The sequence below is a fragment of the Leopardus geoffroyi genome, chromosome A2, assembly GCF_018350155.1.
Source record: "Leopardus geoffroyi isolate Oge1 chromosome A2, O.geoffroyi_Oge1_pat1.0, whole genome shotgun sequence".
In the NCBI taxonomy this organism is placed as follows: Eukaryota; Metazoa; Chordata; class Mammalia; order Carnivora; family Felidae; genus Leopardus; species Leopardus geoffroyi.
Window position 1 is genome coordinate 123,248,737 of NC_059331.1, and position 9,171 is coordinate 123,257,907.

The window sequence follows — 9,171 nt, forward strand, 5'->3', positions numbered from 1 at the left end:
TTACCACTGTATCTGCAGTACCTAACACACTACCTGCACATAATTCCTCAAAGTTCAGTTGGATGGGTGGATGGATGGATGGGTAGTCGGATGCATGGGTAGTTGGATGCATGGATGGATGGATGGATTGTTTCTCTGTCTGGATTGACTTTATCTGCCTTTCATTCAAAATCAATCCTCCATTTCTTCAAAGACCTCAAATCCTCTTCCAAGAAACAGATCCGTGCTTCTTTTCTGACGATCCCACAGCTCTTGGCTCATATCTGCTAGATCACACAGTGTATCCATCATTCTTTCTGTGTCTACCTCCTTTCATTTCTACCACATTATGAGCTCCTAAATGGGAGGGTCCATATCTTATACGTGTTGAATTCCCTCACCAGGGGTTAACTTCATACCAGTCATGACACCAAGTTATAATTTGAAAACTAAAGGCATAGAAAAAATATTGACAGCAGCCAGAGACAAGTGACAAATCACACATGGGGGAACACCAATTTAAATGACAGTGAATTCCTCATCTGAAACCAAAGATGCCAGAAGAAATAGCATAATATTCTTCAAGTGCTGAAAGTAAAAACAGAAAACAAAAAACAAAAAACTATCGACATCAAAATCTATATCTAGTGATATTATCTTTCAGGAATTAAAGGGAAATAAACACATTCTCAGTCAATGGAAAACTAAAAGAATATGTTGCTAGAAAATATACTCTTCAAAATTTAACCAAAGGAATTTCTTCTAACAGAAAAGAAATGATATAAGAAAGAATCTCAGAGCATCAGGAAAGAAAAAGAACAGTTGAAAGACTAGAAATATGCGCACTTATAAGAGCCTAGCTTTTTGCTTATGAGTTTTTAAAATAATATTTCATGATGAAAACAAAAATTAGAATACCACTTGATATTCAAGACAATGTTTAAAAGTAGGAAGGGTAAGGGACCTAAATGGAATTCAGGTTTCCACACTGCATGTGAAACACTAAAGTGTTGATACCAATAGACTGTTATATTCTGAATGTTTTGGATGTTTTTATGAGTGTTTATGGATGAGATTAACATTTAAGGCGGTGAACTTTGACTAACCCAGACTACCTTCTGTAATGTGGATGGGCCATATCCAATCAGTTAATGGCCCAAATAGAACAAAAATTAACCTTCCCCAAGTGAAAGGAGATTATGCTAGCAGATCGCCTTCAGACTTGAACTGCCTGAGTTTCTAGCCTGACAGCCCACCTGGAAATTTTGGACATGCCAATCTTCATAACCACATGAGCCAACTCCTTAAAATAAACCTCTTTCTATATGTATGCACTTCCTATTGGTTCTGTTTCTCTGGAGAACCCTGACTACTACAGAGATACACTCAAACAGTCTCTAAATGAATGAAGGTAGAATCCTAAAAAATGCTCAATTTACTTGAAGGAAGGCAAGAAAAAAGAAAGAGAAAAAAGAATCAGAAGAAACAAAAAGGAAAAAAATAATAAAATATCAGATTTAAATGCTAATATATCAATAATTGTCTTAAATGTAAATGGTCGGGGCGCCTGGGTGGCGCAGTCGGTTAAGCGTCCGACTTCAGCCAGGTCACGATCTCGCGGTCCGTGAGTTCGAGCCCCGCGTCGGGCTCTGGGCTGATGGCTCAGAGCCTGGAGCCTGTTTCCGATTCTGTGTCTCCCTCTCTCTCTGCCCCTCCTCCGTTCATGCTCTGTCTCTCTCTGTCCCAAAAATAAATAAACGTTGAAAAAAAAATTTTAAATGTAAATGGTCTAAATATATCAAATAACAGAGATCTGAAGAAGGGACAAAAACCACTACTCAACTATATGCTGCTTACAAGAAACTCACTTCCAATTCAACAATACAGATAAGTTGAAAGAAAAAGGATGAAAGAAGATATGCATTGCAAACAATTTTTAAGAAGCAGGAGTGTCCATATTAATATAAGGCAACATAGAATTCACAACAACAAACTTACTAGTAACAAATTTACTAGTAACAAAGAAGAACATTACAAATAATAACAGGATTAATATACCAGGAAGACATAATGGTCAAAACTGCCTAAGCACCAAGTGACAATCTCAGACACAAAAAGCAAAAACTAATAGAATTGAGGATGCAAGGTTGGTTCAATATCTACAAAACAACGTGATTCATCACATCAATAAAAGAAAGGACAAGAACCATATGATCCTCTCAACAGATGCAGAGAAAGCATTTGACAAAATACAGCATCGTTTCTTGATAAAAACCCTCAAGAAAGTAGGGATAGAAGAAACATACCTCAAGATCATAAAAGCCATATATGAAAGACCAAACACTAATATCATCCTCATTGGGGGAAAGCTGAGAGCTCTCCCCCTAAGGTCAGGAACAAGACAGGGATGTCCACTCTCGCCACTGTTATTTAACACAGTATTGGAAGTCTTAGCCTCAGCAATCAGACAACACAAATAAATAAAAGGCATCCAAATCGGCCAGGAGGAGGTCAAACTTTCACTCTTCGCAGATGACATGATACTCTATATGGAAAACCCAAAAGATTCCACAAAAAAAACTGCTAGGATTGATTCACGAATTCAACAAAGTTGCAGGATATAAAATCAATGCACAGAAATCGGTTGCATTCCTATACACCAACAATGAAGCAACAGAAAGAGAAATCAAGGAATCGATCCATTTACAGTTGCACAACAAAGCCATAAAATACCTAGGAATAAATCTAACCAAAGAGGTGAAAAATCTACACACTGAAAACTATAGAAAGCTTATGAAAGAAATTGAAGAAGACACAAAAAAATGGAAAAAAGATTCCATACTCCTGGATAGGAAGAACAAATATTGCTAAAATGTCGATACTACAGAAAGCAAACTACATATTCAATGCAATCCCTATCAAAATAACACCAGCATTCTTCACAGAGCTAGAACAAATAATCCTAAAATTTGTATGGAATCAGAAAAGACCCCAAATAGCCAAAGCAATCTTGAAAAAGAAAACCAAAGCAGGAGGCATCACAATCCCAGACTTCAAGCTGTATTACAAAGCTGTAATCATCAAGACAGTATGGTACTGGCACAAGAACAGACACTCAGATCAATGGAACAGAATAGAGAACCCAGAAATGGACCCACAAATGTATGGCCAACTAATCTTTGACAAAGCAGGAAAGAATATCCAATGGAATAAAGACAGTCTCTTCAGCAAGTGGTGCTGGGAAAACTGGACAGTGACATGCAGAAGAATGAACCTGGACCACTTTCTTACACCATACACAAAAAACAACTCAAAATGGATGAAAGACCTCAATGTAGGACAGGAAGCCATCAAAATCCTCGAGGAGAAAGCAGGCAAAAAAAAAACCTCTTTGATCTAGGCCACAGCAACTTCTTACTCAACACGTCTCCAGAGGGAAGGGAAACAAAAACAAAAATGAACTACCGGGACCTCATCAAAATAAAAAGCTTCTGCACAGTGAAGGAAACAATCAGCAAAACTAAAAGGCAACCAACAGAAGGGGAGAAGATATTTGCAAATGACCTATCAGATAAAGAGTTAGTATCCAAAATCTATAAAGAACTTATCAAAGTCAGCATCCAAAAAACAAATAATCCAGTGAAGAAATGGGCAAAAGACATGCATAGACACTTCTCCAAAGAAGACATCCAGATGGCCAACCGACACATGAAAAAGTGCTCCACATCACTCATCATCAGGGAAATACAAATAAAAACTACAATGAGATACCACCTGACACCTGTCAGAATGGCTAACATGAACAACTCAGGCAACAACAGATGTTGGCGAGGAGAAAGAGGATCCCTCTTTTTGGTGGGAATGTAAGCTGGTGCAGCCACTCTGGAAAACAGTATGGAGGTTCCTCAAAAAACTAAAAATAGAATACCCTATGACCCAGCAATTGCACTACTAGGCATTTATCCATGGGATAAAGGTGTGCTGTTTCGAAGGGACACATGCACCCCCATGTTTATAGCAGCACTATCAACAATAGCCAAAGTATGGAAAGAGCCCAAATGTCCATCAATGGATGAATGAATAAAGAAAATATGTGTATATATATATATATATATATATATATATACACACAATGGAGTATTACTCGACAATCAAAAAGAATGAAATCTTGCCATTTACAACTATGTCGATGGAACTGGAAGGTATAATGCTAAGTGAAATTAGTCAGAGAAAGACAAAAATCATATGATTTCACTCATATGAGGACTTTAAGAGACAAAACACATGAACATAAGGCAAGGGAAACAAAACTAATAAAAAAACAGGGAGGGGGACAAAACATGAGACTCATAAATATGGAGAACAAACTGAGGGTTACTCGAGGGGCTGTGGGAGGGGGGATGGGCTAAATGGGTAAGGGGCACTAAGGAATCTACTCCTGAAATCATTGTTGCACTATATGCTAACTAATTTGGAAGTAAATTTTAAAAAATAAAAAAAAAATTAAAAATAAATAAAAAATAAAAAAACTAATAGAATTGAAAGGAGAAATAGACAAATCTATAATTAAAGTTGGAGACTTCAACACCCCAATCTCTGCAAATAGACAAGAACTTATCAAAGAAATTGACGATCTGAACAATTCGATCAATATCTAATTGAAAAATATAGAACACTCCATACACATTTTTTTCCAGAAATCATAGAACAGACACCAAGATAAACTATATTGTGGGCCATAAAACAACCCTCAACAAATTTAAAAGAATTGAAATTATGCAAAGTATACTGTCAAACCATAATAGGATCAAACTAGAAATCAATAAAAGAAAGACAATAGAAAAATCTGTAAACATGTGGAAATTAGATAACACACTTTTAAACAACCTATGAGTCAAAAAGGAAGCTTCAAAAAATTTTAAGTACCTACAATTAAATAAAAATAAAACCTGGCTGCCTCAGTCAGTTAAGTGTCTGACTCTTGACTTTATAGCACAGGTGATGATCTTACAGTCATGAGATTGGAGCCCCACATCCAGCTCCACGCGGAGTTTCTCCCTCTCTCTCTCTCTCCCTCTGCCCCTCCACTGCTCACACTTGTGTGTGTGCATCTCTGTGTGCACTCTTTCTCATATGTGTGTGTGTGTGTGTGTGTATAATAAAACTACAACACATCAAAATATGTGGAATGCAGTTAAAACAGCACTAAAGGGAAATTTATATCATTAGTGCTTACATTCAAATAGAAGAAAGGTCTCAAATCAGCAACCTAAGTTCCTCCCTCATGAAACTAGTAAAAGAAGGACAAGATAAATCCAAAGCAAGCAGAAAAGGGGAAGTAATACACATAAGAGCAGAAATCAATGAAATTGAAAAAAGGAATACAATAGAGAAAATCAATGAATCAATAAAATTGATAAGCCTTTAGCAAGACTGACAAATACAGAAGACATGAATCACCAATATCAAGAAAGAAATGGGGGGGTATGTCTACATATCCTGCAGCCATTGAAAAGATAACAAGGAAACAACTTTATGCTCATACATTACAAACTTAGAAAAAATGGACCAGTCCTAGAAAACCACTAACTACCAAAATTTAACGAAGATGAGATAGCCCTAGAATCAGTAAAGAAAGTTGAATTTTTGAAGGCTTGAAAGGCTTGAAGGCTTGAGGGCTCCCAAAAGAAATGTCTCGACCCAATGGTTTCAACATCTGAATAGAACAACACTAGTTTATCATAGCTTCTTCCAGCAAATGAAAGAAAAAGGAATAATTCCCAAATAATTATACAAGGTCAGCACTAATTAGATAGTAAAACCAACAAATGACAGCACAAAAGACAATATAGAAGGGATCTACCTCTTTGTATTATTTCGTGTGTATCTACAATTATCCCAAATGACACCACCTTTTATTTCAATAAGCACTTATTGAGTATTTGACAGTTCATTTCTGAAATGTTAAATTGTTTTATATCTTAATTTTAATTAAATGAGAATAAATGACATCAGAATTTATTAGTGGTTAATTCAAATAGTCCTCTGTTATGAAGAACTAAAAGGTGTTCAGAGCTTCCCAAAGCAAAACATAGACACTTATTTACCAGAAAGTATTGATCTGAAACAGTTATTTCTCCTCTTTAAGGGCTGAAAGAGACAACCAAAGAGACCCAGCAAGATGTCTGGGATAAAAGCAGCCTACAGATATTCAGTGCATTTGCTTATGCTCTTTCTCTCTCTTTCTCTCTCCCTTGATTGTGAAAGCCCCATCACCCCTCAACACAGAAACTGCCTTAGATTGATTCTGGAAAGCAAATATTTCAAGTACACACTCGATAGGCTATTGACTAAAATAAATTGTCTAGAAATGCTCATCACTGTGATCATTCTCATTCATAAAGATTGAATATTTGTGATTAAAATGAAAATATATTCATTTAAAACTAGTTACCATTAGGCATCCATCAGGAATGAAGCCAGAAGCCAATTGAGCCACACGTCAGAAGGCTCTTGGACCAACAAATCATGTCATGGGCACAATGGCTCCTTGCACTTACGCTGGGAGCGCTGTAGGCCAAGGGTCTATGACTTCAACACTGCACATATGTGGCTGTTATTTAGAGCTCTCTGAGGTATAGATTTACATTACCATCTGCCATCTCAGTTGCTGTTTACATCTGCCTTAAAAGGGGGGTTGGGCATAATCAATTAAAGTGTGCATAGAAAGCCCTGGAAAAAAAAAAAAAAAAAAACCACCACCACCACAACAACCTGAACTTGGCATAAGTACACATGTCCATCCAAAGGGGAAATAAGGAATTCATACTCTCTTCTTTCTTTGAAATATTCCCTTTGAATTGGGGAAATTCAGTGACAAAAGAGTGTTTTAAAATTCCTAACACCGTTTAGCTTCCCTGAAGAGCTTCAGAAATATTTTCAACTATATATGTTTTAAAGTTAATTCATTGATAAATGAGACCTGATATAAATTTAAAACTTTTGCTCCATGAAAGATTCTGGTAGGAGTTAGAAAAGACAAAGACAAGCCATAAACTGGGAGAAAACATTTGCAAAACCGTATTTCTTATAGAGGACTAGTATCTAAAATAAAAAGGAGTTTTCAACAACACTCAACAGTTAAAAAAAAATCCAATTAAGAAATGGGCAAAAGGTATGAAGAGACATTTCACCGAAGAAACATACAAATGGCAAGTAAGTGCATGAAAAGATGTTTAACATCATTAGTCCACAGAGAAACATATTAAAATCACAATGAGATACCGCTGCACACCTATAAGAATGACTTTTAAAAAATTGCAACAAAGGGGTGCCTGGGTGTCTCAGTCGGTTAAGCATCTGACTTTGGCTCAGGTCATTATCTTGAAGTTTGTGAGTTCGAGCCCCGCATTGGGCTCTGTGCTGACAGCTCAGAGCCTGGAGCCTGCTTCGGATTCTGTGTCTCCCTCTCTCTCTGCTATTCCCCTGCTCGTGCTCTCTCTTTTTCTCAAAAATAAATAAACATTAAAAAAATTTTTTTTGATTGCAACAACACTGAATGCTGGCAACTATGAAGAGAAACTGAATCACTCATAATGGCTGGTGGAAATATAAAATGGTAGAGCCATTTTGGAAAACAGTTTGGCCGTTACTTATAAAATTAAATATGCAACTGCCATACAAGCCAGCAATTGCACTCCTGGGCATTTATCCCAGAGAAATGAATACTTACGTTCACACAAAATCCTGTACATGAATTTTTAGAACAGCTTTATTTGTAATAGCCAAACACTAGGAACAATTCAAATGCCCTACAACACGTGTAAGGTTAAATGTTGGCATATACCATGGAATACTAGGCAGTGATTAAAAAGGAACAGATTATTGATGCATGGAACAACTTGGATGAATCATTGGGAATAATGCTGAGTTAAAAAAGAAAAAAGCCAAATCCATAAAGTTTCATACTGTATGATTCCATTTATATAGCATTTTAAAAATTTTTTTTAATGTTTATTTTTGAGAGAGAGAGAGAGAGGACAGGTGAGAGAGAGAGAGAAGGAGACACAGAATTTGAAGCAGGCTCCAGGCTCTGAGCTGTCAGCATAGAGCCTGATGTGGGGCTTGAACTCATGGACAGCGAGATCATGACCTGAGTCAAAGTCCGATGCTTAACCGACTGAGCCACCCAGGCCCCCCATATAGCATTTTTTTAAAGATTTTATTATTTTTTTAAGTAATCCCTACACCCACTGTGGAGCTTGAATTTACAACCCCAAGATCAAGAGTCGTATGCTCCACTGACTAAGCCAGCCTGGCTCCCCTATATAGCATTTTAAAAATAGCAACATTATAGAAATGGAGAACAGATTAGTGGTTGGAGGGACTGCTAAACAGTGAGTAGGAGCAGGGAGAATGAGGAAAGAAAAGGGAGGGGGATGGGTGTGACTAAGGACAAGATGAGAGATTCTTGTGATGGAGCTGTTTTGTATCTTGACTGTATCAACACCAATATACCAGCTGAGATACTGTCCTATGTAGTTTTGTAAGATGGCACCACTGGAAGAAATGCTTAAATGGTACAGGAGACTTGTCTGCATTATTTCTTTTTTTTTTTTTAATTTTTTTAACGTTTATTTATTTTTGATACAGACAGAGACAGAGCATGAATGGGGGAGGGTCAGAGAGAGAGGCAGACACAGAATCTGAAACAGGCTCCAGGCTCCGAGCTGTCAGCACAGAGCCCGACGCAGGGCTCAAACTCACGGACTGCGAGATCATGACCTGAGCTGAAGTCGGATGCTCAACTGACTGAGCCACCCAGGCACCCCACATTATTTCTTGTAACTATATATGAATCCAAATTATCTCAGAAAATGTTTAATTTTTTAAAAGAATTGAAGAATTTAGGAAGAAAGCATATTTTTTCCTCTCAAGTTTGGAAATGAAGATACTGCTAACCCATTGGCCAAAAAGGCTGTTGATAAGAAGATAAAGCAGGCAGTTTGGAACAGAGAGATGCTTCTAGGGACTTTCTCTTAATATCCAGAGCCTCCCTTCCTAGCCAGGAGCATTACCTTGTGGCAGCCTCCATTTCTTTCCAGTAGATTCCAATAAGGACTAAGACAAACCGGATCTAACAAGGAAGGCTGCTCCCTGCTGATTTGTTACCATGGCCTCTGAATAAACTAA